This window comes from Nipponia nippon, unplaced genomic scaffold (genome assembly GCF_047370975.1).
Source record: "Nipponia nippon isolate SJK-2023a ecotype South Korea unplaced genomic scaffold, ASM4737097v1 scaffold_1, whole genome shotgun sequence".
Classification (NCBI taxonomy): Eukaryota; Metazoa; Chordata; class Aves; order Pelecaniformes; family Threskiornithidae; genus Nipponia; species Nipponia nippon.
In genome coordinates, this window is record NW_028262290.1 from 150,458,898 (window position 1) to 150,486,104 (window position 27,207).

Consider the following 27,207-nt stretch of genomic DNA (forward strand, 5'->3'; position numbering starts at 1 on the left):
ATTAATGTGAACACATGAGGCTCCTCTTATAAAGTACTAAAAACATCACCCTGGTTTCTAAACAGCCCAGGAAAGGTTTCAGTCTCAACTGAGCCTGTCTCCAGTTTGAAGATGGAAACCTTTTGACTCCTTTTCCCATCCCACCCTCAGACAAACCTGCTGCAAAGGGGCCACTGAACCCCAAAGTCACAGAAATCTTCTCCACACTCCTGTCCTCTGAGGGCCTGGGAACCCCGAGCTGAACGGGCAGTAGCAGGACCGGTGTCTCGTGCCCCGGGAAAGCAGGTCCCGCGTTCCTGTTCCTCCCCACGGCAGCACACACAGGGCACCCCGGAGCACACACAGGGCACTCCAAAGCCCGGTGCCACCCCCACGGCTGCTCACCCCCAGGGAGACCAAGTCCCTTCGCAGCCCCAGCCACCCCACGCTGACCACTGGGAGACTCAGCATTGCATCCTAAGTAAAGGATTGACACAAATCCCGCTGTCCTGATTAGCAGCCCGTCTAATCCCCATGATGTCAGCAGGGTTTTGCGTGGCAGGATTTGGCCCACTGCCCTCGTATGAAGGGCTGCTGACGAGCTCTGGGTTTTATTCCCCTGCCTTCTGTCCGGTGGTGGGCAGGAGGAGGCTGCAGGTGTGAGCCTGCAGTAGGAGCCTGCGCTGGGGTTTTAGCCACCCAGCAAAATTCACTGCCAAGTTTTGTTTATTTCGGTGGAAAAATAGGACAGAAAGGTGTTTCCTGAAGAATGCAGAAAAATACCACCGTGCAGTTCCTCTTTAACTGCACAGCATATGTATATATTCAGGTTTGATTATCTCTATGTGTATAAATATATATATTGCAATTATACTGTTTTCATGCTTCCTACAAGCACAGTTTCTGGGGCTAAGACAAGGTACACATGTGGCTGGGGGAGGAAAGGGGAGACGGAAGGAGAGGAAACTGCCACTGGACACGGCGGCTCTCCTCTAACCCCCATTTTTTACACTGATGGAATGCACCCGGTGACTGTTTCTTCTATTTAAGGGAAAAGGTTCCTATACAAAATGCTGTGGTTTTGAAGTGATCCTTTTATAGGCATAAAGAGATTTTTCCACATCCCTCTATTTGATTTCTTTTTTTACTCAGACCTGGCTACTCAAATAGATATTTGCAGAATATCATGCACTGGAATCAGACACTTTGTTCCTATGCTTGGTACTGGAGATCAAATATCCCACCAGTTTACCACATAAAGCCACAGGGATGCAAACTGAAGTCAGTTTAGCTGTAGGGCAGTGCAAGACAGAGTTGAATTTGGTGCCATACCCATCCTGAGGGATTTTCAGCTGGCAATGCCCCATCACAGAATTGAACGTGCTGTGTGTTCTGCAGCGGGTTCGCCATAGTCACAGTGCTCTCGTTGTTTACTCTCATGCTTCTCAACAGCGGTGAATATTATGGCATTTGTAATCTCTTCAGTTTGGAATAAGATTAACTATATGGTAACCTTGAGTTAATAACACAGGTTTTTAGGGTGTGTATTCTAAACAGCAGTTGGATGCAATGCACAACCTGCACCTGCAGCAAGGACCTGAATACTCATCTCTCCTGTCCCAGAAGGGGGAGATGTGCCATTCACCTCTGTTCAGGCCCAGAAAATAGTGAGCACATCCTGCACCCTGGACAGTGAGTTGCCAGCAGCGATGTGGGACGGGGAGGTGATGTGGGGTGCCTGGGCTGTGATTGCGGGTGCTTGCGCGGGAAGACTCAGCCAGGCAGCGTGCATCATGTGTGGGGGCTCAGGTGGGAGACATCCAGGTGCTGAGCTGCTTGGCCAGGCCAAAATGCTGGGATGTGAGGAAGCAAAGCAAACCTTAGGGATTTACAAGGAAGCCCACAGACACCTGAGAGCTCCCTGAGTCCCTCTTCAGGCGCCAACGTCCCTGGGGACATCTAGGCACAAATGTTAAGCTGGGGACCTGAAAGAAGCATTACACAGCTCGGTGCTTTGTAAGGACGAACACAGTCTTTAAGTTATTACTCCAGACTATACAGTCGTATACTGTGCTGGAGGTAGCTTTTCTGCACAAAACTACAAAACAAGGGATTTACAGAGCCCCAGTAGCCGCTCAGAGACAGATGTCTATTATCTCATCACATACATATGCTGCGCAAAGATGCCGGCGCTAATACTTTCCTTCACTACCGCAGAGACATGCCTGGTACCACCAGTTTGCACCGACATAAATAACAACCTGTCCAATCATCTCCCCTACAAGTGCTGGGGGAAGGGGCAAGGACAACCGTTCCAGATGGAAATACAACCAGGGGTTGTGCCCTTGGTGGCTTCGAGTTATATAATTTTATCTCAATGTGACCTAAGTGGGAGTGATTCCTCCACAAACTGCATCGTAGTTGGCTGCTTGCACACTTACTTTTTTATGAAAGTGGGGGGACTGGTAACAGGGATGATGACAAAACTACTGCAAATCAGCTGAGACTTCCAGTATATGGTAAAAAAAATTAACCTGCTACATGGTTCCCCCTTGAAAGATGAGGCATGTTTACTTATTCGTGCTTTAAAGTGATATAAATCTCTGACTTCAGAAGAATAAATCCTGATTTACTCCCACACTGAAGGAGTGGAAAATTCTGAAGTTGGATTTTGGATCAGTGGTACGGGTCTCAACTCTCCAGGCTTTGAGGACTCTCAACTTGAAATCATCTTTTAACTGCATGAGGCCACCATGGAAAATTATGTGATCCAGATATGCTTCCAGCTCATCTAGAAGGAACGATTAAGGCCAGGCTGAAAATATATTGACAGAATGGGGATGGAAAACTAAGTGATGCCTGCCCACAGAGGGACAAACTCATAGTGCTCTCCCAAATTGTGGGTGGTCTATTGTGCATCACTCTAGTCAATGAGAACATTACACTCATACATGCAAACCTAATTTGAAAAACCATTATTTAAACTGAACAATGAATGTATTGTAACCTCATGATTCACACACACTAAGCCTCAGCCCTCCGTTCTTCTCCAGTACATGGTAGCCTCTTCAAAATCCTGCAATTATTTGATTTAAAAAAAAAGAATACTGTGGGCGTAAAGTTAGCATAGAAGTACACAGACCACTGATGACTCTGTTTTCATCCGCACAGAGCATAAGGCAACCAGATGATTTATTTTTATTGGCACTGCAGGCAAATAAGCTTACATTATTATGAAGGAGAGAAGTGTGGGTTGGCCCAGGCTGTCAGTCAGAGCGCGCCCAGCAGAAAGACTACAAAACCCAATTCAGTAATTACATCCTCCTCAAGGATGTATTGCTGAGGAAGGCCAGGATCTCTGCTTCTCCCCTTGCACTCAGAAATAACCAGGAGCGCTCCTAGTCAACGAAGGACTTGGACTGTTGTTGATTTTTGCAAATGTTGTGGCATGTCATGCGACACAACAGCTACGCTGCAACTGAATAAAAAATGTCCAACTTAAAATAAGAACTAGACACTGAGGCTGAAAAATAGAAATCCTCTGTAAAGGTGCTGAGACCCAGTGCTGCAAACCCCCTTCCCAGACTTCAGTGGGGTGAGGGCAAGGGCAAGGTGGAGCAGCTCTGCTTGGAAAGCTGCATCCCGAGGAGGCTCATCAGCTTCTCCCCCTCTCCCAGGCAGGCTCAGCTCTACATGGCCGACCCAGTGCTTGTCAAACCTGTTTGAAACCTCCCCTGGCCCCTGGCAGCCTGTCCCACCACCCCCCTCGACTGCCTGATTGCTGCCCTTCACCTCCTGCCTCCCACGGTCAGGCAGGGCAGCCTGTGATCATTCTCATTTTTCCCCTGCAATCACTTCAGCAGGGCTTTCTGGTATACAGAGCTCACCAGAACAAATCTTTTCCCTTTGGTTGCTGCTCTCCTGGCTTCTACAAAACATTTTGTGGTCACCTGGACATTAAGGGAACAAACTTTTGATGGATATTCCCACTCTTGCCAGGTTGTGGCTAATTTATCCAGATCCTACGCTTTCCTTGAAGGAGACCTTGATTATCATGCAAATTTCATTTTTACCCTGTTCCTCTGAGATCTCAAGTGGGAAATGAAATTTTTTTGGATTAAAGATTGCTAGAGGATTCTAGCAAGTAAAAAGACCATGAATACAAATGGATGATCAGGGATGACAATCAAATGATATTAACAGCACTGCAGAATTACTCCATAGCTTTAAATTTCAGTGTTTCGGGTCTGTGTGCCTCCACAGTTGTACTCACATTTCTTGGATGGTAGCATCATATTTTGTATCTCCTTCTGCTGAGGAGGAAACCAGGCGGCTCTCCTGCAGCTTCAAGGCCAACAACGAAGACATCCCAAAGAAGAGCAAATCACAGCCCCATATACTCATGGGCATGCTTTGGCTATGTCTTAAAGCATGCATAGTGGGGAGCAGAGCTACTCAGACTTTTGTGACTCAGAAATGTTCCTCCCAAAAGAAGGGATTTTATCACTGGTTTTTAAGTCCCTTGTTGGGGGAAAATGTTGCTTTTGAGCAAGTTTTTTCCAGTGGATTTAAAATATGACACCTGTAGTTTAAGTTTCTAATTTTTGAAAAACAATATACCTTGTGAAATTTGAATTTCATTTTTCCATCTCTGGTACCAGGCCTAACAACTCAAAAAATATCACAAGGCTCTTTCTATTTGCCCCCCCCCTTCCTCCCCCTTTTTAATCCCTCTCTCTTTTACTCTTAAAGCCTGCGCAGCTGCCCAGGTGCCTCCTGCCTTTCCCGTGAGCCTTGCCAAATCGGTTCACCTGAGTGGCACCAGGACCGCACCGCCCCATGTCCCCCCGGCACAGCCTGCGTTTTGGTGGGGGCCAGCTGCCCATGAGTGCCAGCCGTGCAGGGGAGGAGCTGCGCCCCGGGTCACCCACGGGCACCAATGGGACACCCCAGGTCAGACCCCCCGTTGGGTGTTGTGTCTAGGGGCTGCTCCAGCGCTCCTTCTCCTCCCCATTTTGCAGCCAGGGCCTAGCAAAAGCCTGAGTTTCCTTTAGTCAGCAGCTGGGCGCGTTCAGTGCTTCCTGCTGCTGGCACTGAAGATCAGACCTTGCAGGGCAACGTGCTTTCCATGATGAAATCTGGTTGGAAACAGTAAAGATCTGAGGGCTCCCTCAGCTGGAAAATCAGATTTGGCTTACCTGAATGTCAGGTCATCTCGGCTGGAGTTAATAAACAGCTCGGGACGGATGGGGACAAACAGCAATGGAGTTGCTCGTAGGAGCCTGTGAGGTTGGTTTCCTCCAGGGCCTGGCCCTTCACACTGCCTTGGCCACTGCCTTATGGCTCCTGCTGCCCTGCCCGGCAGCCAGAGCTTGCCTGGCTGAAGGGCAGCTGGTGCTGAGGACAGACCCAGCTCATTGCATGTCCCAAACCTGTGGGGACTTCATGGCCTTGAAACACCTCCCCCGTTGGGACTGGGTGAAAGTGGCTGGCAGAGCCACACACTGCCATGGGCAGATGGACAGACAGCACAACCTCACAAGCCTCCTCTTGGTGGGAAATGTAGCTATAAAGTCTAACTGGTTATTTGTACCTGTCACCCAGCAGGCCAGGTCCTGCTGCTGCTGGGCTGCCAGGTACTGGGGACACCAAAACAGACTGCCTCGTGTTCCCGGGGTCATCCTTCCTGCATCCCTAGCCACACAGCCAAAGTCCTTGGTTTTTCCTCCCCCTTGAAATGTCTGTAGAGGTGGAAAAATGTGGATTCTGCAAGAAAACCTTGGTGGATGGTAGCTCTGAATATGCTGAACTGCTTATAGAGAGAAGTCCCTGCTCTGGCTGTACGCCCACTCCCTGGAGCATCCCACACATCCTCCTTCCCTGGGCACGTGCTCCCCAGCACGGGGTCTGAGCACCCCCACGCTGAGCCCAGAGTTTCTTTCCAACGTGGGGGAAGAAGGCAGACTCCCACGCACGCCACGGGTTGCTTCTGGGACTGCCTGCCCAGGCAGGGCTCTGCCCACGCTGTCAGGAAGCCATGCGGTGAGATACCTCACTTTGGAAGAGGGGACAGGGACAAAGGCAAAAAATGCACTGAAAATGTGACTCCCGGTTGCCACGGCTGTATCCTCCTTGTAACCCCGCACTGCCGCAGCTGAAAGAAAAAGAAAAGTAGTTCAAGGCAGCCAGGGGCTCTTCCATGGGGATGCCATGGCCTTCAGAGGACACATGGTGGGATGGCAGGTGTTGTGAGGGGCTCCTCCTGGCAGGCACTGGTTACGGCAGTGCTCCTTCCCATGGATGTTTCGGGGCCCCGGCATGCCTGGATTTAGACCCCTTCTGCTGCCAAGGCATGAGTGCCCCCAAAGCAGGGACCTCACCACTGCAGCAGCCTCCACCCCTCTCCTTTTGGGCATCACATCACAAAATGGGTGCAGTGGGAAGGGACCTCCGGAGGTCATCCTGGGACTCAGGTCACCAGCCCTTACCCTGTTTGCCCATCTCCTTCTAGTCAAAGATGAGATTATTCCCTTCAGCTGCCAGAGGCTGAAAAAAATATGACTCAGATCTGATTTGGTACCACTGCTGTTAGATTTTCTGTCCTGTGCAGGGAAAACAATGAAAGGTGAAATCCCTGTAGGGAAGGATTTACGAAATTCTGCGGGAAATTGGTGTTACAGATAATTGTTTCCTGCTGAGGGGATCTAACAGAACTTTGCAGAAAAGCTGCCCTTTTCAGCAATATCCACTGCAGCATACCTAGGCATGAAAGTCTGTCTCCAGCATAAATGTGCTTCGCTGCACATTTTCCTGCTGCACCTGAAGTCTAATATTGGTTAATTCCACCAGGATTTCCTTTAAAAGAGACACCATGGTGTAAATGATAAACCTGTTAAATTGCAAATTAAGTGAAATGGTGGGTGCTTTGGCCTCTGGAGAACAAAGACTTCGATTCTTAATGGTAGCTATTGAGACTTACCTGTTGCAAATGTGTGGGAAAAATTTATTTATTATCAGAACAAACCCTCCCCTCCTAAGCTGGCTCATACTGCCAGAAGGCACCAACTTTGTTTCATAACATTTGGCTGAGGATGAAAAAGACACTTATAAGCAGCTTCTTTTTTGTATCTGGTTCCCAGTATTTTGAGAATATGTCCTTTATTTCTCCCTGTTGAAGGTACTCCGTTAAAATAAGCCAGCATTAATAGAATAATAAATATGACAATCGATGTAATACTAGCTTTTAGCATTGTATATCGTCATGGATATGCTTGTACACATCTAGAAAAATCCATTTTTTTCTCTAAGCCAAGACACCTTTGATAAGCTACTCTGAGCTGCAATAGTGTTAACAGTGGATGGGAGAGCGGGTCCTCAGACAAGCTCTCCTCTTCACTCTTCCACTGAACTTACCAAAGCAGACTGATGGCACTTGCTGGATCAGATACTGCTGTCCATTGAATGAAGAGCTCTTACTCAGCTGCCTCTGATAGCTCTAAACTTGAAGGAACAGAGACTTTGACCTAGACAAAAGAAAACTTCTGCTTATAATTATTACAATCAGAACAAAACCAAGAGCACTGTGGCTGGTTTATTAATAGTGTGCTTTGCTGCTCCCAACCTTTGCAAAATCTGTGTATCTGGCTCTCCAAGAATATTACTACTTGGACCTATTTCATATGGATTGTGAAGGATAAAGACATTCCCGAAAGCTCACTTGCCAGCTCTGCTGCTCTGCCAGCACCAGTAATTTGAGAAGGAATGATGGTCCCTTTGAAATACAGATCGCAGCATGGCTGGAGTATGGGGCCCAGCCAGATACACATGCATGGACAGACCTACAGACAACTCATTTTTCCATCCCACAGTAGCCTTCATCTTCCCTCTTCTGCTGCTCTGCAGTTTTCCTGCTGAGGACACATGTAGGCAGAGAAGACACCAAATCTGATCTTTGAAATAATTTCAGAAACATGCCCCCACACCAGGCTCTCCTCCTGATTGTAGGAAGAGGAGTCAGCGGCAGAAGGCTGGAGCAAGAAGGAGCTCAGATCTCATGTTTTCCTTACATGTCTCAGTAATAGCTTTATGAAGAATTAGAGCATTTTTGCAGGACTGAAGGGTGCTGACGGCATCTGGTTTAACATGATAAACCTTGCTTGTCATCCCAAATTTACTGGCTATCAGATCAGCTTGTCTGTTAGATTGGTATAGTGGCTCCCTGACATCATCAGGAGTGAATGTGCTACATCGATTAAGCCTTTTACAGTCCAGCATGGATTTAGGTAAACTGCAGTAACTGACAGGCTTAATGTGAAAAACAGCCTGCGCATGTAGAGCCCTACCTGAGACATACGTTTGAAAAGTGCAAGTGTCTGTTACATGGACCCCTAACTGCTTTATCAGATGAGAGGAGAAACCTGGCAAAGCTTAACGATCTCATGGCAAGACACATGAATGTGGTTGAAAGATGTCTGTCAGATTACCGAAACAGATAGTCAGGCTGAGGGAAGGGGTGCTGCCATCCCAGCGAAGGCGTTCCCAGCACACGCGCCTCAGCTCGTCATCTACCCAGAGAGCTTCCTGGGAGGTAATCAGCTTTTTCAGGAGCAAGATGAATAAGCTGTAGTAGAAGAGCAACTACGCTCCCTCTCACTCCCTGTAAGCCACAGGATAACCAGATTTCTGTAACTATTTTGAGCTCTATCTTGAGGAAAGAGGCACATGGACAGACATACTCTGCAATGTAGTAGAAGAGTTGGTTAATGGAAGAATTTTATACTGTGTTAGGAATTACTTTAAGCTGTTCTTGTACAGCTTTATTGACGGGTGGCAGTATGAGTGGCTTTGAGCCTGGCGTCCCATAGACCCATCCAGCTTCCACACACAGAGCAGCTGCCAGACTGCAGAGTCCACCTGGCTCCACCATTCCCTATCAGGCTATCAGTAGCAAGGGCAATGGAAGAGGGAATATCCATTTTCTGCGATGGGTATGCTCATCGCTTCTATCCTGGACCCCTCTTAGGGCATGGGAGAAGGAGAGAAAACATACTCAAGCCAGGCTAGTGGCAGCCTCTTCCCTTGTCACCCTTGTGCCATGCTTGTCACGACTTTCCAGCTGCAAAGAGCCAGCCAGCACCACCCCCCTCATGGTGGCTATATTGATGGGGAAGAGCAGCACCAGCCATGGTTTGAGCAAGAGCAGCTCCAGCTGCTGAATTCAGAGCCCAGGGCACAGCCGCAGAGCATCTGAGCGACCCCGAAGACGGCCACCTCGTTTGCAGGGCTGGATGGCAGAGAGGCAGGAGGCAAGCTCTGGTGGCCAAGCCCAGCTAAGATGGCAGCACCTAGAGTCACCCCCATTGCAGAAATCCAAGTTTTTAAAGAGGTTCTGGGAAAGGGTGTACGAAAGGGGGAACCTAAGTCCTTAGGCAGCTGCGAATTGCTGTCTTGGATTTAGGCACCTAAGTGCTTTTTTGGACCTCATCCCAAACACTTCATTGAGTGAGTGTTGCATTAACAACAGCCCAGTCAGAGGATAAGCAGCAACAGAAATGCTCCAAGCTGCTCTTTTAATGCATCCTAGGATGTGAACAAGTGATCACTGCAGAAACAGCTGTACTGGGTTATGGTGTCATTGCCCCAAGCTGTTTCCTTCATCACTTCTACAAGGAAACACCCCTCAGCACAGCTTTCCTCACTGGCTTCACTGCAAAACCATCAGCCTAGTGCGCTCCCGAAAACTAGCCAGGCTAGTACCACTGACGGTGTTGAAATGGATTTGCAGCTCCCACCATCCATGCCTCTGATCCTGTTTAGGGAGGAAGGTGGCTCCTGCTGGGTAGAGGAGGACAGCATCTTACAGCAGTATTGTTATTTCTGTAGTGATTGTTTGCTTCTTTTCTTAAATATGGAGTGACCACTTGTAAGGCCCTGAGCTACGCTCTGAGCTTCACAACCTGCTCTTCAGCTTCCCTTCTGAGATGTGTCAAGTACTTACATGGTTTGTGGTGCTGCTCATGACCACTAAGTTCATATTCAATAGAAGAGAAACACAGGCTCTTCTAGAAATGATGGGAATTAAATGTAAGGCTGCATGTGCCGTTTTTTACTTTGGGCAAGCGTATTCTGACTTTGGAGGATACACGGTCGCAGGTGCACGCTGCCTGCAGGGCACAACAAAAGGCAGAGCTGAAGGAAGAAGACTCATTTCTATTTTAGCATTCTCCTTGGAGTGGATGCAGTTTGGCTTCTCTGATGTCTGCCTGACTGTAAGTTGCACGTGCAGGGGAGGGTTTAATCTCCTTTCAAATAGCAGTTCATTCGGAGGTTGGCTGGCTGCTTTTCTCCCAGAGCCTTCCTGAGGACAGACAAGGCACTCCAAAACAGCTTGAATGAAGGATCTCCTTCTAGGTTCAGGTCTTTGTAAGGTGAAGGGAGGTCTTGGGAGGTCCCCCCCCAATCTGACAGGGGGATGTGGGACCCCCAGAGTAGGGACTTGCCTGTGGGGATGACTGGGTTCGGGCAGGGTGGTGATGCAATTAAAGAGTGTGAGTGATATAAATGCCTTGCAGCACTCTGGTCTTTGAACTGCCTGCCTCCTAATGAGAGCCTGTGTGATGCTTCTGTATCACAGTGCTGCAATATGCCCAAATATCAGGGGTGAAGCTTGAGCCAGCGAAAGAAAGGATGTGATAAATTAAGTCTTCCATGGTGGCTGTTTCTGATCCAAAGCACAGAAAATACAGTGTAAGTAGAGGTGTAATTTCCACTGATGAATCTGAAAGCCCTCTAGTGAATCAGGGGGCTGCATGAATTGTACAGGAGGTGGCCTCAGACCAAAATAACCTAGTAAAATGCACATGGATGCCTTCTGATTATATCTGAATGAGGCTTTGCTTAATAAAAATCTTCTATTATTTTGGCACTTGGTCCCATTTTCCCTCTGGTCCTGGATAGAAGGAGGAAAACGGAAGAATTCAGCTTGACAAGAAAAGCATTTTGGTATGAGAGCTTGGATTTCTCTACCTTCCAAGCAAGATTTCTTTGTAATATCATTATCAACTTCTACAAGATAATTAATAGATTTCAGTGACTTTCAAACCCAAATACAATCCCTACAGACCTGCCAACCTTTATGGTGCAGGCTGACATTCTGTTGTTGGCGCTGCAATCCTTTGCACAGTTGCTGTAGCTTAAAGGTTATCGAGCAAAACCATGTTTCCATAATGTTGCTCAGATAAGTTCTTGGCAAAGTACTTTTCCAAAAAAGTGTCTCCTCTCCAGTCCCTCCAAAAGCAATTCCAGTGGAAAGCAGGTAAGAAATGGGGATGACAGCAGTTTCTGCAGAAGTGCGTACCCTGCTGTAAAATAATACGAGAGCAAATAAGAGTTAAATTCAAGACTAAAATATACATGCTCAAGGCAAGTTTATTACTGTGGGTCTAAAGACACATCCCCACTCGCTCCTCTAAACCTGTCCATGAGCGGGTGTGAGGGGGAAGGAAAGCAGCTTGGTGAGCATGACTCTGTGCAAGGGGGATGTTCTGTGCAGCTATATTTTTCTTTTTTTGGATTCCCACTTGAAGCAGAGGTGGGTCTGTACCACCCCCACAGATAACAGCACACTCCTTGTGTGATTTCATAGCTTTAAGTCAGGCATTTGGAAAAGATTTTTCTATGAAGAATGGATTTCAGCCATAATCCTTTGACCCCCTGGCCCATTCGAGACGGCCGTGACATATCATTGCTCTCTGATAACGATTCTCCACGCTGCCGCTGCCTGCTCCCATGGTGGTGAGCTGCTCCCGGGCGGGTGCACGTCCCTGGCCTCACTCCAGAGCTCTGGGATCTGTGTAATCTCCAGTGTCAAGATGTGTTTGGATACAGAAAGCTGCGACATTCTGGTATATATCAGCTAGATAACAGGAGCATCCCCCCTCCCGAGGAGACAGATGCCTGGTGCTGGGTGTTGAGCCGCCGAGGGCCCATCCCTCTGTGGGCTTTCTGCCTGCTCTTTAACCCTGGATGACAGTCACTTCTTCAAGGGGATGTGCTTTGGAAGATAAACATAGCTTTTCTGGTTCAAAAATTACAAGCCATTCTCACATTTTTTCTCTTTAACGGACAAGGACTGTAATTTCAGCTTTTTGGGTGAGGCTTTTTGTGGGAATGCACTGGCATGAAGGGGTCTTGCAAACTCTTGTTGAACTTTTTGAGTACTCCCGTTACAGACAAGCCTTTCTTCATGCTCTGCCCTTGCTACAGTGTTCAACCTCTCTTATGAAAAAAACAACCAACCTACTATAGATAGTATTCTCCCCTTGATCTCTCAAAAACCAGCTCATGTAGATCTACAGGAGGGAGGCAGTATTTCAGAAAGGACGGTGCTGCCCTTTGAAACATAAAATTTAAAAATTAATGTTACCATAGCTAAAAGCTGAAATTGGCGAGTTAAACTTAAATAGCTATTACTTAAGTCTTTATGGAACTAATAGGAACTATGCTACAGAGCATTTGTAAAAAGAGCCTTTTTATTGTGTGCTGTGGTTTTGTATTAAAACGCACCATTTCAGCGATGCTCCCCCCTCCCCAGCGCGAAGCTGTGCTCCTCAAGGAAGGGCTTGCTGCAGAGGCTCCAGCACGAGCCGTACCCAAAGCCACGCCGCTCAAACCACGGCAAGTGCTGGGAAGGAAGGTCTCTCAGTTTTGAAGCTGCGTTCATCTCCTGCCTTCTAAAGGCGAGCAGGAGGACTATCATGCCAATGGCTGGCCCACAGCCTAGAGCCGCTGGTCCGACTCCCCGTCCTGCTGCATGCTCCTGCCTGGCTGCACACAGGTCCCTCAGCACCTCCGTGCCTCTCAAAGCGGCAGTGACCGGGGCCGGGGGAAGGGGGTAACCTGCTCCAGGGCAGGTTTCCTTCATTTTGCCAATAATTACAGCCTGGCCAAAGCTTTGAAGAGTGCAATTCCTCCAGACTCTATTTATTGATATTTACTGCTGTAACTATAGGTTCTTTTCCCATCAGTATATATTTTTGTTTGCTCCTTATAAACCTCAGGGTTTCAGTTGTATCTTACAGCAGTGATTTTCACAAAGTAACTATATCAGTGGAAATAAATAAGAATCCTTCTATCAGTACTGTATTTTCCATTTTCCAGCTAATTGTTTATACATATATGTTCAGAAAAGGGAGGGGACATTCCCAAACCACCTTTCCTGTTTCTACATTACTTCACATACCTTTATCACCCTGCCCCTTATGCATCTCCTCCCGCAGGTGCCCCACTATTTCAGACTCTATTCTCCCAAATAAAGAGCTGCTCAGCACACACTATGTGTTTGCAAGTTAAATTATCTATATTGCTTAGAATATGCAGCTCTTTTGAAGATGAAGTTGCTTTTTTCTCAAAGTAGATTTGCAATTAGTTTCATGAAAAAGGCAAAGAATTTTTAGCTAATGCCTGTGGGCAACCTGAGTTTGCTCTAATCCTTCACTGTAACTCCAACAGGTCAGTATCTGCTCTCGCCACAGTAATCTGGAGTCACATTTGGGGAGTGCTGAGGTGTAGAGGACAGTGTGCATCCTACTGTTTGACTAGACCTACGCTGGATATCGAGCACGACCCGATGGGCTGCTGAGTGTTGGCTGGTAGCTCCTGACCACTCGCAAGTAACGGTGAAGGGGACATTTTCCCTGGAGATCATCAACATCCTGTGGTAGCACATGAGATCCAACCAGGGTCTGCTTTTCTTTTACCTTATTTGAAGCGTGTTTTCCATCAGCACTAGTCCATAACTAAACGATGTTAACAGGATCCACAACTCTTGCTAACCTCTTCGTTTTGACTAGAGAAATCAAGCTAAAACCTTGCCTGTGCTTGAAAAAAGACCTCTTCCTGGCTGCACCCATTTCAGCCACAACTCCACTGCCCAGTGTCTGCGAGACTTCACTCCTTACCGAGTGAAGCTCACATCACTAGCAGAAATGGTTATGTGGCCACCACAGCTTGCCCTCCATGTACCTTCATGGAGATCGATGGATCGATCTGTATTGTACCGTTTGTGTACCCTTGTACATAATGTATCAAATCTATATTACTTTATTAAGTGAATGCAGGGATTAGCCTTCTAAAACCCAAATTTTAAACTAGGAAAAATAGGACAGATCCAGCACCAATATGCTTTGCTACTGCATAACTATTCCCCTTTCATTTTCCCCTGCCTTTAGGGATGACCCTCTTCATCCCCAGTCCCGACACCTTGCTGGGTGGCCAGCTGGAGCTCCTAACCCTTCTCGAGAGCTTTTCAGCTGAACGACTGTACAAATATTTTGGTCAGGAAACTCTCCTGAAAAATGAGGCCTAACTGTTCTGTTCCTCAGCTGGGCGACGGGGGTAATTACTGTGATAACTTCCCATCTCTCCTGGGTGTTATGATGAGAAACTCATTAATATTTGCTGAGTATCCTGAGCCAAGTCCTTGAATGAAAAGCTGTAAGGATTGTTTTAACATTTAACACTTCAAAAAGTGCAAAGCAAACTTCAAAAGTTTTTGGAGCACTGCCTAATTTTCCCAAATGTAAAACAGCTAAATTCTGAAGGGTAATTTGTGTGCCACACCTCAGCCTTTTCGGCAGTCTTCACAAGGCTCAGGTGTCTTCACACACACAGTATGTGTGTACACTTCCTCTGTGTTAACTATTCTTTTATTTTTTAGCTTTTTTTTCCCCATTTTTTCCTCCCTCCAGCACCCATTCGTGTGTCATACTTTAGGACTCTCAGGTACATCTAACAGAGATTGCAGCTGAGTCCTTACATTAAAGGAAAATATGCTCCATTAGTGCACTGAGCTTTACTCCTCCCCAGCAGCCTGTGGCCCAACACCTTGCACAGACACTGGCTGCTGTGCCTTAAATCTCCTTGCAGAATGGTCACCACCCGGCATCGTGAACTATTTCCCTCTATTCAGTACAGACCCACACCCATCCCATCTGCTTCTTTGGGATGCTTAGGAAGCGATAAAGTAGTTCAAGAACTGCATCCCCAAATATCAGGTCAAAATACAGTTAAGAAGCACCAAAGAACTGGCAAATGAAAACATCCCCTCTCCATGGCAGTGCTCAGTGTTTCCCTTGATGGAGCTATAAAATATCTGAAGCTCCCCTGTTTCAAACTCAAAAGAGGTGCCAATTCTATAAACAGGTGATTACTGGTGGGATGGGTAATGTGACATGTTTTCTTGCAAAAGGGTAATAGCTGTTTTGTTTATGACTAGCATCTGTTCTAAGAAAGTTTACTATATCATGGCTGTAACATGCCATATAGGACGGACAAGAGGAAAAAATAAGCATGGGTTTAATAGCACATCTGTGGCTAGTTAGTTATGGTAAACTTCAGGTATGTGGTGATTTCAGTGTATGTTCCTAAATACATTCCTGGCAATTGGATCTAAGACAAAAACTGTTACAGTCTTTCAGGGGATAATTAATGCACCTAGTCACTTCAAACCACACCAAATTATGAAGAAATCTGCTTGATTTCAATGTAAAAACCACTAACGCAGGATCACCTCCAGAAATGAGGCTCCAAGCCTGCAACAAGCTCAGTAGGAATGGCAGGAAAGCTCTGGCCCCGAGCAGCAACGCTGATGATGGGACATAAAACATAAACAGAGGACTCCCGATCAGGGAGGTTTTGAGGCCAGAGAGAATTATAAAGTCATAAAGCAGCAATAACTTGCACTGAGCAGAGCAGGACTTCCCATTCACTCATCACACAGCAATGGCACGCAGCAGGGCTGTTGCTGAAGAGCTGGCGGGCGTGCAGCATGCCTGTGTGTTTTTCCTTTCCCCTACCCTGTGCATTAATTCATCTGTATTTCCCCCATCTGGCCTGCCTCTCTTGTGTTTGTGCATTTCTGTTTTCCACGATTTCTGTCCATAACGGCCACTCACTCAGACTTACAGGCGCTGCTCTTCGTCTCCCGAGGAGCTGAGCCTTGGCTTTCCCTGCTCACCCAGGCACGCAGACCCGCTCTACCGTGTCCCATGGGATGCCGATCTGAACCTGACTGCTGTGACACAGGGGACAGCTTTACCGCTTGCTGGGTTCATGCAGCCTGTCCATGCTCCTGTCCAGATACCTGCCTTTGCCATGCAAACCCGCTGCTGGTGTTTGATTCATGGGTTCTTTGCCCTTCTCCTTGCCCCCTGCAAGCCGTGCAAAGCAGAGGGGCAATAACGGCTCTCTCCTCTGTTGCCCCATCATGTCACCCTGCCCCATTACACTGATTTTCACCCATCTCATGAGTCCTCAGTGGCAGGGCAGAGGCTTTAATGCTCTTTTCTCTTCTGCAAACCCCATTTGTATGCTTCTCTCGCAGCCACGTTTAGTTCTTCCAGCCTTTTCGAGGCTGAAGCTCTCAGCTGAAGAATGTCCAGCTGCCGTCCCTATCTCCGGAAAGAGCCAGGAGGAGACCTCCCCAGGTGGCCACAGGACCGTGGGCTTTGCAGGGGAGCAACACTCCATCAGTTGTGCACATTTACTCTGACCATCAAAAAGCAGAATTGCTTTCCTGCCTCCTCTGCTGTTCTTCATCCTTGCCCTTCTCCTGGCAGTCACGGTCTGCATTGCAGTAGCCACCTGAGACCACAACCCCATTGATCTGGGCACTGAGCTAAGGCAAAACCAGAAGCAACATCTGCCCAAAGAGTTTGCTCTCTAACAGGCAGAGGGAAAGATGCAGCAGGAGCAAAAGGAGTCCCTGAAAGTCGCATGGCTGCTGAGGAGCACAGCCCGTCACAGCACTCAGACTTCCCAAACCACAGACTAATGGCTTCATTTGTTACCCCAGCCCTCTGGGCAACCCCGCTTGGACACAACTTGGGGCTGCCAGCTGTCATCGGTTGTTAATTGTGAATTCAGCCCGAGAGATCCCTCATCATGCAGTTTGCTTTCTGGGGTCTGACTGTGGAGCTACGTTCAGCTCAGTTTTTCAGGCTTTTCTCTGTAACAGGAGAGCTAGAAGCAGGGGCGGCTGTTTTCTTTTTTTAGGAGGAAAGCTCTGTTTCTCAACTTGAGGCCCTTTGACTTGACTCGAGGGAAATCTTCAGTGACTGCAGGACTCCAAGCAAATCTGCAGAAGTGCCTCCTTCCAAGGGCTGTGCCTCCCTTCGCAGCCCACAAAGTGTTCTCAGAAGAGATGTAACAAAAAATACCCCCAGGTGCAGAGAGGCAGCTCTGAGGTGTGCTGTCCTCTGCGCTTTTATCATCCTATCCTCAGGCTACGACCTCCTGAAGGTAAAAAGATGTCCCTTCCTTTCACCTTGACATTTTTCAGTAAATGATCCAGATTTCCTTTGCTGGAGTGGCAGCTCTAGCCTGCACCTCCCTCTTCCCATCCCCTGATGCCAGTGCCGCAGTGGCTTTCCCAAGGGAGAGCAGAGAGCTCCGGCAGCGAGGACCTGCTCTGTGCGGTGCCTCAAAACTACCCAACAGGGAACAAAACCTTTTTGGCTCAGGAAGGAGGGATGTAAACAAGACTGTCTCCTCCAACCAAGGAGAGCAAACAGCTCTGAGCTGCAGCCATGCAGATGAGAAAAATCATCCTGGAATTTTTTTCATACAGGACAGTAGAGACAGGTATTTAAAAACCCCACAAGTCCCAATTTGCCTGTCAGAGTCAAGATATTTGAATAATAAACCATGACTTGTGCCAGCATGGCTTCCTTGATGGAAACCCGTGCTATCGTCATACCCACAAGAAGCGGCTCTGTGACAAAACCTACACTTTCTACTGATTGACTGTGTCAGCTACAAGGCTTTACCACGGGAAAATACGGGGGGTTCCCAATCAGCAAAGCCATGGAGAACTCCGCAGGTACCCTGCAGGGACGGGGTATAAGGCGCCTGTGTGGGGTCCTGCTGGAGGTCCCCCTGCCGCCGGTGGCATTGCCCTTGGTGGATGCTTCATGTGTCAGCGGCTGCAAGCTCAGAGCCTCGCTGCTGGGAGACGAAAGGAGATGTCCATAGAAAAGCAGGTCAATGATGATTACTCCCAGCGCCCTACGAAACTGGGGCACTGGGAAACCTGTACTCGGTTCTGGGCTCTCGTGCAGACTTCTCCTGTGACCTTGGACTCATCGCGTAACTTCACTGCCCGTGTTTTCTTAGTATTAACTAGAGTACGTATTGAATAGGACTCAATTTATGAACATGTGTAAAGTGCTTTGATAGCCTAGGGTAAAAGTCAATTAAGACATGGTGAGCTGTTGATGGGCCCAAGCAATTGCTGAAGTAAATGATTCACAAACGTACTCTTTTGAGAGTGTCATGAAACCAAAACAGATTTGCAAATTATTCACCTGTTTCTAGAGGCTGAATAAATGACAGGGAGGGGAGACATGGGGAAGCAGGCAACCAGCAATGCTTCAAAAACGCTTGCTGATGTCCCAGTGAAAACCATGGCAAGGATGAGCCCTTTGGGTGTGCAGCCACGTGCCGGCAGGCACAGTGAGCTTTGAAAGCGTCTAGTGCCCCTGTACTCGGCACTGGTGAGGCCGCACCGCGAGTACTGTGTTCAGTTTTGGGCCCCTCACTACAAGAAGGACATCGAGGTGCTGGAGCGTGTCCAGAGGAGGGCAACAAAACTGGTGAAGGGTCTGGAGCACAAGTCTTATGAGGAGCGGCTGAGGGAGCTGGGGTTGTTTAGCCTGGAGAAGAGGAGGCTGAGGGGAGACCTTATTGCTCTCTACAACTACCTGAAAGGAGGCTGTAGCGAGGTGGGGGTCGGCCTCTTCTCCCTAATAACAAGCGATAGGACGAGAGGAAACGGCCTCAAGCTGCACCAGGGGAGGTTTAGGTTGGATATTAGGAAAAACTTCTTCACCGAAAGGGCAGTCAGGCACTGGAACAGGCTGCCCAGGGAAGTGGTTGAGTGTCCACCCCTGGAGGTATTTAAAAGAGGTGTAGATGTGGTGCTTAGGGACACGGTTTTGTGGTGGACTTGGCAGTGCTGGGTTAACGGTTGGATTTGATGATCTTAAGGGTCTTTTCCAACCTAAATGATTCTGTGATTCTCTGGTCCCTCTCCATCCTTGATGGATCCCGGTTTTCCCTTCTGCAGGTTTTCCTCTGAGAAAGTTGATGCCTGTCTTCTCAGCTGAGAGGGAGGGGGCAGGAGGTGCCGGTTCAACTTTTTGGAGAAAAAAACCTGCACCCCGTAAGAGCGTGTTCCCGGCAGGGCTGCCGCTGCCGGGGCAGGCTCTGGGGTCCTGGATGTTATCTTTCTGGAAGGATGCTGTTGGACGTGTCCCCGACACAGCTAAGCGTCCACAGAGCAGGCCTGTGACGGGTGGGTTTGGGTGCTTGAAGGTAACCAGACCTTCCAGGGCTTTTTTAGCTTGTTAGCGCGTTTCACTGCCGGCGCAGGACGTCGGCTCCCCTGTGCACAACGCAACGTGTGTTACAGGGATGGATTAAAGGAAAATCAGTGGATCCCGGATTGGGAAGGAGCCGGCGGCGGGGGGGGGGGGGGCGGGACGGGGCGGGAGGGGGGGCGGGCGGGGCGGTTCGCCCCGCCCGCCCCCCTCCCGCCCCGTCCCGCCCCCCCCTCCGCCCCGCAGCGGGCTCGGCGCCTCACGGCTGCCGCGGCCGCTGAGCGCGGCGGCTCCAGCCGCCACCGGAGGGTCCTGAGAGGGTTGTACGAAGAGGTGAGTCCCGGCAGAGTCGTGGAAGGAGCAGTGGGAAGCTGGAGGAGCCAGGAGGGGGAACGCCGGGGCGGGGGGGCTCGATGAGCGGCAGCGGGGGACGCGTCCCTCAGGTTCCCGCCTTGCACCTGCTCGTTCCTCTTTTCCCCCATGGCCCCCGTCTCTTGAGGGCCGGCACCCCGAGCCCCGCATGGGGCCCGGCTCTCCTGGGGGGCTGGCCTGGAGCAGGGGTCCCAGGGCAGTCAGTCGGTGCCGCTCACCTTTATTTTATGCCTGGTGCCGGGGCAGCGGCTCCCATTGACACTGACCGGGATGTGGCATCAGGGGCTGAAACATCAACGGCCGCCCTGCTTGGTGTTTATTCTTGTTCCAATATTTACACAGCAGTCAAACAGATCTTTTGGGTTATTTCCTTTTCGGTGGTTGTTTTAAAGCATGTACTGTTGCAAAGGAGATGGAGAAAAGCTGTTATGTCAGAAGGAGTTCTGTGCTGTTATGTCATTTCATAATTGCCTCAGAATTACAAATTATGGCCTTAGTCTGCCACTGGATCTGTGCCAAAGGACTCTTGCATCTATTAAGCTTTTTTTTTTTTTCCTTTCTTTTTTGTCAAGAGTTGAGAATAATGGCTTTTTTGTGGCATGGACGCTACATGTTAAGTTACTCCAGCCCATGTCTTTAAGTGAAAATACGATGTAACTGCTCTGAGTAGTCAGTCTGATCCAGGCAGGCAAGACATTAAATCTTGGCTAGTGGCAATGAGAATTGTGTCCTGCCGAAAAGTATTCAGCTACGCTTCTTTGCGTGAGCTGAAGCATTTTCTCTTTCTTACTTTAAAAGTTCTGATTCTGCCAGAAACGCTGTTGCTGTTTGTGGGTAACAGACACATGGAAAATAGCAACCTTCCAGCTTCAAACTAAAGAATATCAGATTAATGACAGAGAAGGGCTCTGCAGTTCAGAGATGCAGCCACTGCGAGAGCCTCAATTTGTGCCAGCGCTTAGTTTGTAATCACAGAGGCTAGGTCTGCCCTACCCTACTACGCTCTTGCAGTTCTACCACTCACCATGGTACCACTCGGAGGAAAAAAGTGTGGTCCTGCCAGCTATTCCCTTTGCCAAGCATGCTGAGGGCAGCAGGAGTCCAGAGGAGGTCAAGGTAGGTTGCTGCTGCGGAGTAGAGAAGCTGGGCAGGGCCGTCCCCCTCAAGGCAGGATGCTCTCCTAAGCTGTGCCACCGGGGCATGTTACAATACCAACTAAAATATCAATTTAGTCTGTTGTTTCGAAGGCTGGGCCCACTTCTGCATCTTCCCTTCCTACGATGGCGTTCAGGATTTCTCCATGCTGCAACATGTATTCGCCAGCTCTTGGAAAAGACAGATCTTTCAGAGTCTGACAGGCTGTGTGTATCAAGTGGCATATTACAGTAGCATATTGTTCTTTAGATGCATAATTTCACTGGCCTCTTATGACCTAAAAAACACACAGAAAATAAACAAGGGTACATTGTTCAGTGGGAAGGATGCAGAAGATTCTTCTGCCTTAGCCGTTAGTTAGGGAAAGATTACTTTTAAGTGTTTCTCCTGATTGTCAGAGAAACGACATGGCACATGTGAGCTTGGTTTTTGCCAAGCAGGCTTTATTTGGAAGGTGAGGCATTTCTGAACTTCTCGGTCACCTTGGAACTAGTTACGAGTGCATAGCAAAGTCCTGCCCAAATCTTCTCTTCTAATTAATTTGGCTGGAGGCCATCCTAATTAACCTTGAGGGAGTTCAGGGGTGGGAGAGCTTGGTATGAAACAATTGTTCTCTTGTAATTTGCTCTTCACAATGTGTTGACCAAGCCACGAGCTGCATCTCTAAAATCCTTTGGGTCTCTTGCTGAAGCCATTACACCGGTTTGTTTGGTTTTTAACAGATGTTGTTTTCCACTTCTTGAGTGGAAAGGGTTATCTCACTTTCTGCAACCTTGTTATTGTGCTTTGTTTCAAGAGCCAGTGGACTCAGGCTTGCTGGGGAAGCTTACTCACCAGTTCCAGCTATGAAGGAAGGGGTTGGTCAGCCTTTCAGCAGTCTTGATGCAATCGTTAAGGTCTCTGTGTGAACTGGTGGCATCTTTTCACATCTACCTAGACATAACCCTCAGTTCTTCTGGTATTGGCAGTGCCTGCAGAGAACAAAAATCAGCAGCAGCCTCTTTGTCCCCCAAGTGTGTTACAGTTCGGATATTAATAGAATTTGTCGGCCCTAACTTGGACCATTTCAAATGGTGGGGCAAGGGAAGGGATTTTGAAATCTGAGCTAGTAGGAAAAAAAAAAAGTTAAAGGCTGAGTTCTGCTTGTTGAAAGGGCTGAGAGCACCCTGCAAGTCACCAAGTGCGTGACAAAGAGGGAAAAATTAACAGCTCTTTCTGAAATTTTAGGTTGGTCCCTCTTCCCCTGTCATGATGATGGCTGCTCGCCTTGTTGGTTCAGCGGGCTCATCAGTGCTCAGGAGCTGGGCCACCTTTCACCAGCCTGGGTTTACCTCACCAGTAGACAGCCCTGCCCAGCACACGCAGTGCCTCAGCAGCATAACGGCGCTTGCGTGTAGGCTTCTCTGTCTTATTTTTTTCTACGCTAAGGCATACAAATGCCACTTTGGCATTTATTTTCTGGTAGCGCAAGGGGTCGGGGGGAAATCCTGCTGAGACTTCAAGGCAGGACACACAGATGCAAGAAAGAAAGATCAAAGGCATCTATAATACAGGAAGAAGCAGAGGGTCAATCCAGAAGAGAGGGCATTTGATTGTACATACAAGGGTAATATAAAAGGGATAAAAACACAGGAGAGGATGGCAATATCTGAAAATGAGTAAACAAACAGATGTGTAAGACTGTGCTGAGAATTTATTTACTCCAGCAGACACAATCCTTATCTCTTTGAAAGAGGAGAAGGCCACATCAACCTTGGAGCGCCTCTGCTCCCAGCCACGTTTGTGAGCGGGAGAAAGTGTTTGTTTATGGATCTCTCCTCTGTGAGTCCTGGCCTGATGGGCTGGCCCGTCCTGCTGTGATTAGTAGGATGCTAATGTGTGTAATCCTTTTGATCACAGAGCCCAGGCTCTATAAGTCATGTCACTGTCACCTCAAAGAAGTTCAACTATGTGATGGATCCCTTATTAAAAATTTTTACTTCGAAAGATTTAATACAGTTATTATTGAGATCCTTTTTTTTTTGGTTTGTAGAGATGGAGAGCTTTTCTGTCAAAAAACTTGCAAACAATAATAATGATCCCTGCAGTCCTAGCGTGGGAGTAGCTTATTAGCACTTCGCCATAGGTATTTTAGGTGGGATGATTAACCCTTAATATCTTGATTTTAAGATGTGAGCAACAAATGTGATTCCATGTGCTTTGTTCCACCAGAGCGTATTGCTCTGTACAAAAGCATGGAAACATTTATCTGAGTCCTAAAAAATATCCTCTTCTGCAGTTCCTTTTTGGGAGGGACAGATTTGGCTAATTACGTTTTGTTTAATAAATGTACTATTTTGTTCTCCTGTTGTGACAAACAAAAGCTGTCATTTGAGGAAATGCACCATACGCTGCCAGTTGGTTGAAGGACTGGTTATATCTGGAGCACAGAGTAGCAGTGAGTGCTCTTTAACAATTGCTCCTTCTCTGAAAAAAAATCTGGACCGATTTCAGTGGAGTAATGTGCTGCTCTGTCATCGGTGGAAGCGAGCCGTTGACATTTTGAAAACCGGCTAATACGAGCAGCGGTATCTGTGCATGCTTGGACATTTCCTCTCTCCCTTTATGTATTTACTTCTATTTGGATGCTTATGGGCCTCAGCAAATCAGTGCTTAGTTGGGGCTGGATTGGTCCACAGCAAATTTAAAAATCAACCTTATTTCAGATCCCATCCATGCATGGTCAGACACATATTTCATCACTGTGTGAACCCAGTATTCAAACACCCACATGAATTAAAAAAAAAAAAAAAATCTAGCTCTCTACCATTTTTTCTTGGCAAATCTGAGAAGGCAAACTTTGAAATATGACCTGAAACCTCCTAACAAACAGGGCTGGCAACCCCTGGAGAGCAGCCGTCACTCGTTAAGGTCTCCCCCAGGAGATGCTCTGCGCTCTCTCTCATGCCACAGTGGGTTTGCTGATGCGTCTGTACTGGTGAGATACAAGACAGGAATAACTACCTTCTGAGAGTTAAATAAACTCTTTAAGACTCACTCCTCTTCTCCTCCCCACTTCCTAATTTTATTGGAGACACGTCGTATCATTAATTTATTCTCTGGCACAGCTCCTCGGTGATTTCAGTGAGGACTTTTTGCTCAAAGAATGCAAAGACGATGTGAGCTGTAATTTTCACTATCTGTGAATCTCTGTGTTAGAGAAAAAATGTGAACCCTCCTGCCCACAGGTAATGAGGTTGAAACACAAAAATTCACAGATTTCTTTTTAATTTCTCTGAGATGAATGGGAGAGACATGCAAGCCTGGGAAGACGTGCGGAGCCAACATGGAGTTGGCTTATCTTCCATCAATGACTTTGGCACATCTGCTTCCCATGTAGTCAGCAGAAATGATTGCGCATTTAGCACTAGTGGCTTTGAAGCCCTCGGTGTTGGCTGCAATGGGAACTTTTTTGAAGCTTTGTCTGGTGTGTCTCCATGATCTGATACAAGTCCTCTGGTCAGGACTCTGTTCTTCTGCCTCCACTCAGGTCATCCACTGCCTCTTGTCTGTGTGGGATCCTTCAATGTGAGCATGTCTCTTGTGTCTCAGTATCCCTATCCCTCCCATCCCTGGAGGAGGGGGAAAGTTTCTCTTCCTATTAAGTGGTGCTTGCCACCTTGCCAGGCCTGCTTGCCCTTGGCACCCCCTCACTCTTCCCTGCAGAGCAGAGGATGTCAGGACAGGGGGGTGCAACGTCGGTCATTGGTGGCATTTTGTGATAAAGTGTTCATTTTATTTTGAACAGTAGCACTGGGGGAAAAGCCGCATTGTAATTCAAGCAAGGTGGCTACTTATAAGCCTGGGAGTCTTGTACAGAAGGGTTTTGATTTTGTTGGAGAGAAGATCAGACTGGTAAACAAAGTCTTGTGTATGAGGAGAGTCTTTTGTACCTTGGGGAGTTATGCTTCGACCCCATTTCTTTGTATATCCCCAGAGGACTTCAACTCCCAAAAACCAATGCACTGATCCTCCTCAGCTATATGTGGCTCACCATGGAGGTACATGGAGGTTCATGTGAGCATACAAAGCCAGGGAGCCAGCCCCATAGGAGAGACCGGAGGACAACAAACTATAACTGATGAATCAAGGTGAGAAATATTCAATATTTGAAGTCTGGAAACGCCAGGTGTGGGGCATGCCAACAAAGCAATACCTTTTTTTTTGAGTGGGAGGGAGACAAGGAGTGTAAAAATACTTAGTTTCCATCCCAAATCCCTTGGTTCTGAGGCAGGATCTGCTTCATCTGCACTGTTCCTGATAGATCTTCATTTAGCCTGTTCTTGAAAACCTCTGTTGATGGAGATTCACAGCCTCCCAGCATAACCAGAGGTTAACTATCATCATGGCTAGACAGTTCCCCCTAATATCTAACCTAAATCTTCCTTGCTACATGCTTAGCCAGTCCCTTCAGTTTTCCACATCCGCAGGGAGCAGGACAAGATTATCACTACCTTTTAGCAGCCTGACATGTTTGAAACTTATCATCCCTCATTCTCTCACCCTCATTCCTCCTCCTTTTTCTTTCAACTAAACAAGCCTGCTTCTTGTACCCTCTTCTCAAGGGGTCACACTTCCTAAACTTTTAATTCTTGTGAGCAAGTGGCAGGGAGCAGCATCTCGCTTGAGGTAGGGCCCAAAACTGGATATAGGGCTGAGGGGAGGAAAAAGCCTGATGTGTGATGCTCCCTTTTGTATATCTACAAGTGTATTCGCCTGTGCGTACCAAGCTCTGTGCTTCTCTTGATGTCTTCTCTCGTTGTGTCTCTAGCCCCCGAGACTCTTTTGCCATACCGCTCCATTTTGCACTTTTGCATTGCATCCGTCTTCTTCAACATGGTGCTTTACATCTGCCTGTATTGAATCTCAGTCATTCACTTCAGACTGGGTCTCTAATTTATGAAGATTTTATTCTAATTGTAATCCCTTAAAATGCTCGCAGCACTCCCTACAGATTTGTAATTGTAATCTTTATTCTAATTTACAAGTCATTAATGGAAATACCGCATAGAGCAAGACCCCAGGCACAGCCCTTATGTGTCTTTTCAGGTTGACATTGAATTTACTAACAATTCCTTGAGTATAGATTCGAAACATTTGTATACCCATCTACAGTAAATTGTACCTAAATGGTATTCACCTGGTTTGCATATAAGACTATCACAGGCATCCGTCAAAAGCTTTCCTCGTTCCAATGTGTGACTTCTACTGTTTCTTCCTCCCTAGTCACTATGCTCCCAACTCCGTCAAAGAAGAAAATTAAATTGATTAGACTTAATTTGTTCTTGACAAGTCTGTGTTTTCTGTTTTCTCATGACTTTATCATGTGGGAGTGGATACAGCTGCAGTGCAGGGCGGAAAGCAGGGAGCTGGAAACACCGCTGCTCCTCCTGGATCACATACTCCCTCCTGCTCTGCGATAAATTGACACCTGTTATAAGTATTTACAAGTCGGTTGAATAATAATTTGTCTGAGTCAATATCAAAGCCAAGCTGTTTGGTCTATGATAACTCAGATCTGTCTCCTTCCCCCTTTTGTTTGAAGTTAGATAATATGTTTGCCCTTCACCTATCCTTTGAGAATTTCTAGGAGGTATTTACTCTTGGCTCAGAGGCTGCCCTGGCTAGCTCCCTACTCCTTCCTTGCTCCTAGCCTACGCTTAATTAAGCCCTGATGAGTTGAACACATCCAACTTACATTAATATTCTCTAGTCTCTTTTTCCCTTGTTCTAGACTATCTTTGCATTAAATATCTAATATTTGATCACAGCAAGCATTATTGTTGAAGGCTCTTCAAGCACATGAATTTTATCTTTCCCGATGGAGCGTGTGTCTGCAAGCCAGTGAATGCGGTGGTGGTTGTTTCTGCAGTGGAGGGCAGGGGCACGGCGCGCCGGGGCGGCTGCACGCACAGCAGCACAGCAGCCTGCTATTTACAGTCCCATCTGACTTCATTATCCCAAAAAAAGATGAAATGGTCAAGGTAAAAGCCTCATTTTATGTGTTTATTTTTGATAATCTGTCTCATATGCACACATGCAAAGTCAGAGTGAGAAAACAGGAGTGATGACAATGGCCAAAGACTTACATATTCTCCTGGGATGTAGCTCAGGGTTATATTTAGACTGAGCGAGTAGTACCATCTCGTATTAAAACTTCTACTACAAGAACCTGTTTTCCATTGCTGTAGTCTGTCAGGCTTTTATCACTTGATCTGAGACTTTCAGGTTGTGTCTCTCAGGCTAAATTTATTTTAATATTGTCAGCTAAACCAATTCAACCATT

At 47.4% G+C, this 27,207-nt stretch overlaps 1 protein-coding gene across 8 annotated transcripts in view; it reads left to right on the plus strand.

Moving 5' to 3' along the window:
* JCAD (junctional cadherin 5 associated) overlaps positions 1-27,207 on the plus strand; it is a 66,082-nt gene that overhangs the window by 16,957 nt on the left and 21,918 nt on the right. For 3 of the 8 annotated variants that reach the window (XM_087777689.1, XM_087777630.1, XM_087777655.1), the window contains exons 1-3: positions 19,586-19,688; positions 24,859-25,012; positions 26,693-26,905. The exons of 1 other annotated variant lie outside the window; for it this stretch is intronic. The gene's annotated coding sequence lies outside the window, so the exon portion shown is untranslated. Of the gene's footprint in view, positions 1-19,581; positions 19,689-24,858; positions 25,013-26,692; positions 26,906-27,207 lie in introns of those variants that run through there. 4 more of the 8 variants (XM_087777645.1, XM_087777665.1, XM_087777639.1 and 1 more) reach the window with 4 other exon arrangements.